This window comes from Micropterus dolomieu, linkage group LG23 (genome assembly GCF_021292245.1).
Source record: "Micropterus dolomieu isolate WLL.071019.BEF.003 ecotype Adirondacks linkage group LG23, ASM2129224v1, whole genome shotgun sequence".
NCBI classification, from domain to species: Eukaryota; Metazoa; Chordata; class Actinopteri; order Centrarchiformes; family Centrarchidae; genus Micropterus; species Micropterus dolomieu.
Window position 1 is genome coordinate 3739608 of NC_060172.1, and position 9152 is coordinate 3748759.

The following is a 9152-nucleotide window of genomic DNA, read 5'->3' on the forward strand; positions in this document are numbered from 1 at the left end:
AGGGCCTTCCTATAAGTTTTAAGACTATCTTGCCAAATTAAACGAGAATTTTCCACTTTGGTGGAACGCCAATTCCTCTCAAGTTTCCGTGATATTTGCTTTAATTTGTTTCAGTATTATACCATGGAGCTAACCGTCTTTGTTTTAGTATTTTCTTTTTTAGAGGGGCTACAGAGTCGAGTGTCATTCGCAGCGAGCCAGCAGCACTATCAACAAGATGATCGATTTGGGAGGGACTGAAACTAGCATAGGAGTCCTCCGTTACTTTGTGACTAGATAATGTATTTAGAGCTGATGGAATCGCATCCTTAAATTTAGCTATAGCACTATCAGACAGACATCTTGTATAGAAATTTTTGCCCAATGGCGAGTAGTTCAGCAATACAAACTCAAAAGTTATCAAACAGTGGTCGGATAAAGAGGGATTCTGTGGGAACACCACTAAATGTTCAATTTCAATACCATACACCAAAACAAGGTCAAGGGTGTGGTTAAAACAGTGAATCAACACAGTATGACGACCAGAAGCTTTGCTGCAGAGAGTGCGGTCCAAAACACTCCTTATATGTTTGTTACCGTGCCACTTCTTCTCAACATTAATTCCTTCTATTAAAACATATATTAGAAACAATGTTTTCTTCTGTGAAAGTAACATTTCTCAAAAGTTGGACCTGCAGCAAACCTGTGGCGTATTCTTTGGGTGTGGCAGGAACGAACCATTCTGACTGTAGAGATGTCCTTTGTCAAACCATGAGCAACAAAACGGGGATTTATTTTTGTACAGGACGTGTTTCATTTAATCAGGCACCGCCCTCGCCCAAGTGTATCTGCGGCAGGTTTATCAAGTGTAACACACAAATCAGACACATTAAATATCAGAATCAACATTTTTCTGTTTTAAACGGAAAAAACAACTCGGATTTTGGTTTGTCCAGTTCGGTTTTAAAATGAAATAATCAAAGAATGAACCGTCCGTGGATTCTGGATGATGGGAAATCCTTTGGGGGTCTTTAGTTTCTACTCCATTAATCATCAACTTATTTAGTGTAGCAAATTCAGCATTTCTTTTTTCTCACCTTGTTCGATCCATTTACATCTGGATCTAATGAAGTCTCCAGTTTTTTGTAATAAATTAATACTAGTAGTAGTAATAGTACTTCTTCACGGGTGAAGTCTAAAATTGCCTTGATAATTTGAGTTTCCTCAAATTATCGCGCTATAGTTTGCTTCTCTTCATAGCAGCTGTTCGGATTTCAAATTTCAGTAATTCCCTGAAGTATCCGTAGGTACCTGTGGCACAAAATCTGTCAATCATGTCATTTATTTCCATTTTCAAGTTCTTAGCGTTTAGTAACGATCTGTTAAGTTTCCAATAACCTGCAGGTCAAGTTGAATAAAAATCCTTTTACGATCAGTTAAAATAGCTGGTTAAAATTAAGTTAGACAGATCAGCCAAAACTCAATCCGTGACTGTAAGGAGTAGTTTTTATTACACCATGTGATTGAGCTCATCTTCCATGTTAGTACTTTCTGGAAGCCATCGACCCGACGATCTTTTCATCGAGCACAGTTTTAAAATCCCCTCCCCAGATTACTTTAGCTGCGGGATATTTTGAGTAAAGGTTGCAAATTTTGGATTCAATATCTTGAAACAATGCAAAGTTTACTGTCGGTGGCATAAATATTAACCAAGATAAACTGATTGTCATTCATATTTACGACCAGAATAATCCATCTCCCTTACCTGCAGTACCTTTAAGTTGATCTTTTAAAACAGGAACAGCGACACCTGCTGATCCATTACTGCTGTTGGAAAACCAAATCTCGCTGCCCCGTTGACTTTTCCAGAAAGATTCATCTGCTGAACACGCGTGAGTTTCCTGGACAAAATAAAAATCAGCATCTTTACCTCCAGTGTCTTTTACAGAATAGACTGAAAGAGACATTAGAACAATAGAAACAGAAATAAATGTCCAAATACAGGTTGGATAAACTTGACCTTACCTCTTAATAGGCCATAGGAACCTTGCTAAAGTACTTATTTGCATATAACTCTAATAATTACACAGCTTATTTAGATTTGTCAGCCGTTGCTGCAACTCTGGTGGATAAGTAGTTAACAGCCAACAGTCTCACTTTTAACACAGAACGTTATAGTGTGTAAACCTCTTTACCATCTGCGTATTCTCTGGCCCCTCTGAAGTTTGCCGGCTTCCCCTCCTTCTCCACCACCGGCCGCAGGAGATTCCTCGCTGCTCTGATCCTCCTTGAAGTAGAATCGATGATTTTGAAGAAAGTTGTTCTTCCTGGCATGTTTCCATGTCAGATCCCTCGCTGATCTTGATCGGCCGTGGTTTCATGTTGTAAATGTGTGCGCCATCCACCGCTGCTGCGACCTCATCTTTCTCCGCTCCAGGAATCACAATGATTGTTGCTTTAACATTCTCTGTTTGACTTTCAGCGACCCCAAGTAAGCGTAGACACCTAGGTCGACTGTATCCTTCTTGCTGGTTAATTCTTTCTTCCAGACCCGCCATCTTTTGTTTTAATTAACATGTTGCTTTCGTGGATTGAGTTAAGAGCCTCAGACGTACTCACAGTCTCTGCAGTTTTTCTTCTCAAGCTGGTCTGCTCTTTCACTCTTCCAGGGAGGATGTTAATAATGTTTTCTTGCATTTGAATTAATGTCAGTTTTCGGCGGTAACGTTAGTTGGTGGTGGTGCATTTCTCAATTTTTTGGCAGCCTGAGTCTTAGCTGGTGTGTTTGGGGTTGATACACTCTCTCCTCTAGTTTTCCCTTTGCAGGCATACCAATGAGTGGCACTAATTCTTCTCTTTTCTTTTATAAAATCAACATCCATGCCTTCTGCTATGGTGAGTGATTCTTGGGTGGACATCTTCAGAATCCGAATCGGGTTTATTGCCAGGTACATTTTCACATAGGAGGAATTACCTTGGTATGAATCGGTGCTTACAGGACACATACTGCTGCTGCCCTGTTCACACCTGAGGTGACATCACCAATGTTGTCATGGTGACCAGGTGAGGGATCCTTTCACCTGGAGGGTTAAACACAAGCTCAGTGTGGTCGAGCTGAGACTCACACACATGCAAACTGTAATGCTGGGGGGGTCGGGGGGCAAGCTGCAGCCTTGTCTGTCAATCACCTCCTAAAATAGAAACTTGCAGTCTGATACCGACTCGCTCTCTCTCTCTCTCTCTGTTTATCTCTATGTCTCTCTCTCTCTCTGAGCCTGCAGTCTGTCACCAACACTCTCTCTCTCTCTCTCTTGCAGGACAGTTGGTGTCGATCACCCCGACATTGAGCTAGTGTTGAACCCAGTTTAAACTTAAACAAACAGGATCACACTCAGACCCTTCTGGGACCAGACATTCCTCTGAACTGGCTCTGACGGAGCAGACAACCTGAATAGTTACTGTCAATGGAAACTATGAAAAATTCTTTAAAAGTTGGATTTTAAACACTGAAACAACCAGAGATATCTAATCCTCCAACAGGACCAGAAACTACACTGAACCAGGTCCGATACTCCGACCACCAAACTCAGCTTTAACCAGGAACCAGAACCAGGATTAGTCTTTTCTTTACCAAGACCAGGATCTTTATAAAAGGTCTATAGTAGTCTGAATGTGACTCTTTGACCAGAACTGATCTGATTCTGGTCTTAGTCCTGATCCATCTTGAGAGGTAAGAACAGGCTTAAAATTCTCTGATCTCAGAACTTTTATTGATTTAATTACTTGTTGATCATTTACTGATTTTCTCAAAAAACATAATTTGTCGACAAATGTTTTCACATTTATTCCAAACTTTCATTTCAGAACTTTTTATGAATTTTCTGTTGAGTCACGGCTGTGAAACTGAAACATTTTTAAAATATAAGAAACTTTGAAAGTTTCCAAACTTTCCAAACTTGTTTTGAGTTTTTAATGAAACGCTGTTAGGTCAGAGCAGTGAAATCAGCTGTTTCTTTCATGCTTCACCATGATTGGTTCATTCACAGCTGTGTGGACAGTAAGATCCAATCATATTAATGCAGGGGACATGTTAACACCTCGACCTGTATTTTTTATTATTACTTTAAAATTTGAATGTTGTTTGAGAAGAGATGATGACAGAATGATTTGCTATAAATCTTGAGTTCATTGACGAGTTCATCATGTGGAGGTGGTTCAAAGCGAGAGAAATCATGTGTTCTTTCCATTTCCTGTGTGTCTCTTAGCTTCAGGTTGCTGACTTAAGTAAATACAAGCAAAGGTCTCATCCCTGATTGGTTCACACAGTCTGCTTTACATTTCTCAAAGGTCATGTGACCTGACATCATCACATCCATCACAGATGGAGCTGAAAAACTCTGCATTTCATTTATTGATCACTGTCAGGAAGATCATTTATACTAAAATTACAAAACATGCTTCTGAAATAAACCGCCCACACTAGCTTTAAGTTACCATTATTTTCATCCTCACAAAAAAACTGCTGTTTTTTACGTTGTTGGTCTGGATTTTGATTCATCAATAAATAAAATATAACTTTTTTGTGTAATATCACAAGCTAGCATGGCTTCCAAAATTAAAGTTTTGAAAGGCACAGTATATCTTTACTATTTTTTTTTATTTTATCTTTTAATTTAACCTTTATTTAACCAGATGATATTATTGAGATTTAAAACCTCTTTTGGCCAAAATAGCAGCATATTGACAGAGCAAAGTTACAAATACAAACACCAAGCACACGCACAACGACAAAGAACATTAAACAAGACTCTTAGAATACATAAACAAACAACATTAGACTACTTAAAAGTACAATTTGTAGGATTTAGTTATTTTAAAAGCATTGACAACAATTTATAGCATCTACTTCCAAGTCTTTCATGCAGTGTTTTAATTCACCAAAGAAATCAGATTTCTCAACTGCAAATCAGTCTGCAGTGTGTTCCAGGTGGACAGGGCTGCATAACTAAAGGCCTTCTTACTGAGCTCTGTACGGACCGTAGGTACAGATAACAAATACAAGTTACCAGAGCGCAAATTAAAGGAACTGATGTTGCGAGACATATAAGTGCAAAGATAAGAGGGGAGCAACATAGACTTGTAAATAAAAGTGAGCCAATGTATGTGCCTCCTCGCTGATAACGAGGGCCAGTCTGTCATTTTGTAGAAGGTACAAGGGTGTGTTGATGCTTTACATCCAGTAACAAACCTCAAAGCACAATGGTAGGCAGTTTCCAACAAAGATAAACATCGGCCAGGCGCATTTCTATAGAGCAGGTCACCGTATTCGAGTGCAGTGAAGAAAGGTTGCAGCAACCAATCTCCTCCTGGTTTTCTAAGAAAAACAGGCATGTTTCTAAAATAAAAATCCTATTTTTAGTTTGAGCTTTTGTACTAGTTTATCAATGTGCAATTTAAAAGAGAGCTGATCATCAATTAATGTACCCAAATATTTAATTGGACTTATTCGATCTGCTCACCATATATGGTAAAAATATTTGGAAGACTTGAAAAAAGTATAATCAAAACTAGATTAAGCTGATACAGTTGTACCTGAACAAGGTTAAAAGCAGATTGTAAATAAGAAAAAGCTTGATGAAAAGTAGCAACCTTACAGTAAATAACGTATCATCAGCATAAAAATGGAAATGACCCTGTGGGATGTCTTGACCCAAGTTAATAATATAAATAGTAAATAAAATTGGACCCAAGACAGATCCTTTACATCACTAAGTACATTCAGTGTCGCTGATTTGAGGTTGTAAACAAAATAAACACACTGAGTTCTGTCTGCCAAATAGTTGGTAACCAGTCGACAGTATGGTCAGAAAAACCTACATTGCATAGATATCCAACGAAGGTTGAGGTCAAGGACAACTGGACTTGGTAGAAGATACTAGAAGACGTTTCATCCCTCATCCAAGAGACTTCTTCCTTTCTGAACTGAATCTACATCCAGTCACGAACCACAAAGAATCTACTACCAAGTCCAGCTGCCCTTGACCTCAACCTTCGTTGGATAACTATGACCTGGATGACTGAGAACCTTCACAGACTATATTCCATTGCTTTTCCAGTAAAATCAAAGGAAACCAAATAGTCCTTTAACTGATCGCCAACCAATGTTTGTAAAACTTTAGCTAAAACTGGTAACCTGGAAATCGGTCTATAATTATCCAAAAGCGAGGTCTCACCTGCCTTTAAGAGGGAGTACATAGGCCGATTTCCAAATTTAGGTATAGGTATTTGTTTTACTAATATCTGTGTCCTTAGAGAAATCTGTGTTTCAGAGTTATAGTATTCATACAGGTTATGATGAGTAGGAAATTATTATTATGCTAAGCTAGCCAACATTTTTTTATAATAATAATAATATTCTTTATTTATAGAGCACTTTTCAAACAACAAGGTGTTACAAAGTGCTTTAACAAGTGCAGACAATAAAACACAGATAAAAAGAAATACACGATAAAAGCAAGAAGACACTCAAGAGAATAAAATACACGTTAAAAGTAAAGACAAAATGTATATAAAATGATATAAAATCAGGAAAGGCTCTCCTCTAAAAGTATGTTTTAAGAAGAGACTTAAAAGAGTTCAATGACTCAGCCGCCCTGATTTCCTAAGGCAGGCCATTCCAGAGCCTCGGGGCCCCGACTGCAAACTGTCCCCTTTAGTTTTCAGTGGAGACTCTAGAACAGACGACAGACCTCTGCCCGAGGATCCGATCCAATCCAATCCACTTTATTTATATAGCACATTTAAAAAACAGCAATGTTACCAAAGTGCTTTACAACAGTATAATACAAAACACAGCATAAAAGTATACAAACATGACATCAACAAAACTATCAACAATAAGGACCACAACCAGTTTCCATGGTACAAATGTGTTTTTAGGTGAAATTTAAAAGTAAGAAGGGTGGGTGCCAGCTTAATATGCGGAGGTAAATCATTCCACAATTTGGTGCAATAGCTGAAAAGGAACAATCACCCCTAGTTTTCATCCTAGTTATTGGCACATTTAGCCGCATATGATCCGCAGACCTCAGTAACCTTGACGGGGTGTAAATGTGCAAAAGCTCAGTGATATACTGAGGTGCTAGTCCATTTAATGATTTAAAAACAAGCATCAAAATATTAAACTGTATTCTAAAATGTATAGGAAGCCAGTGAAGCGATTCCAAAATGGGAGTAATGTGTTCATGTTTCCGAGTTCCTTTTTAATAAATGAGCGGCAGCATTTTGGACTAGCTGTAGGCGTGAAAGAGAAGTTTGGTTCAGGATATATAAATTAACAATAAAGTGCATTACAATAGTCCAATCTTGTTGAAATAAAAGCATGAATCACATTCTCAAGAAGATCAAAAGTTAGACATAAAAAGTTTTGCTAAAACTCTCAGATGGTAAAAGCTGGATTTTACCACACTATTTATCTGCTTATCAAGTTTAAAATCATAAATAAATTTTTATACCTAAGTTTGTAACTACTGGCTTTACACTTTACAGGGCCCGAGGTTAGCAAGAATGGAATCACATCCCCGACTGGGTCCGAATATAATGACCTCACTTTGTTCTTCGTTTAAATTTAAGAAGTTATATGACCAATATGATCCAAGCGTTAATGTTCTTAAGACATTTAAATAGTGGAATCAAAGAACTACTTGCATTTTTGCACAGGGGTAAGTAGATTTGCGAGTCAAGGTCTATGCTGGTCTGTACGGGACTAAAAGGTCAAAGACAGAACAGGGCGAGAGCTAATGAAGAGCTTTAAAAGTGATCAATGAATTTAAAGTCTATTCTAAAACATACTGGGAACCTGTGTGGTGAAGCTAAAACAGGGGTGATGTGATCATATTTCTTTGTTCTGGTTAAAAGCCTGGCAGCTGAGTTCTGGACAGTCTGGAGTCCATCAATAGATTTTTGGGGCAAACTAGTAAAACACCTGTTGCAATAATCGCGTGATGAGATGAAGACGTGTAAAATGGTCTCAGTGTCCTTAAAAGTTAACATTGATGGTATTGTTGATATATTTCTAAGCTGGTAAAAACATGATTGCCCAAGCTCGAAACTTAGATTATTATCGAACCAGACACCAAGATTCAACAGGCCTGATATGATCCACCAGGGAACCAGCAGATGGCTTTGCTGGGACCCAAAGACCAGGATCTCTGTTCTGAGTTCAGCAGGAGGAAATTATTTGACATCTAATTTTTGACATCACAGAGGCAGTCGGAAAGTGAACTCAGCATTCCAGGGTCTGGATCTGATGGGCAGGTACATCAGTGTGTCATCAGCGTAAATATGAAAAAGAAACACCATGTTTCTGGATAATGTGTCCATGAAGAAGCAAATACAAGGAAAATAAAATGGGTCCTAAGACCGATCCCTGAGGCACTCCATATTTAACTGCACAAAATGAAAGACATATAAATATGGAATAAACAATGCAAGTTATATAAGAATAATAAAAGAATAGAGGAAAATAATACAACTATTTGCAGAGAAAGAACAACATGGCAGATATTTACATGTGCATTACTCTGGGTTTGTGTTGTGCAGACGTGCTGCAATGGAAGATGATATTGTGTACATAAATATATAAATTGACAGCAATTTTTAACAAATATGTGCAATGTTCCAGGTTTGTGCTGATATGAAATGAAATAATATTCACATGTGCAGAGACACATGTATTATTTGAAAGGGGGGAGTGTCAGTTGGGGTTCCAGGTCGATGAGGCTGCAGACGAGAAGAAGCTGTTTTTGTGGCGAGAGGTTTGGGTCCTGATGGACCGCAGCCTCCTGCCAGAGGGGAGAGTCTGAAACAGTTTGTGTCCGGGGTGGGAGGAGTCAGCTGCAATCTTTCCTGCTCGCCTCAGAGTCCTGGAGGGGTACAGGTCCTGAAGAGAAGGAAGATTGCAGGCAATCAGCTTCTCCGCAGACAGAATGATGCGCTGCAGCCTGCCCTTGTCCCTGGCAGTGGTAGCAGCGTACCAGATGGTGATGGAGGAGGTGGGGATGGACTCAATGATGGCGGTGTAGAAGTGCACCATCATTGTCTTTGGCAGGCTGAACTTCTTCAGCTGCCGCAGGAAGTACATCCTCTGCTGGGCCTTCTTGGTGAGGGAGGTG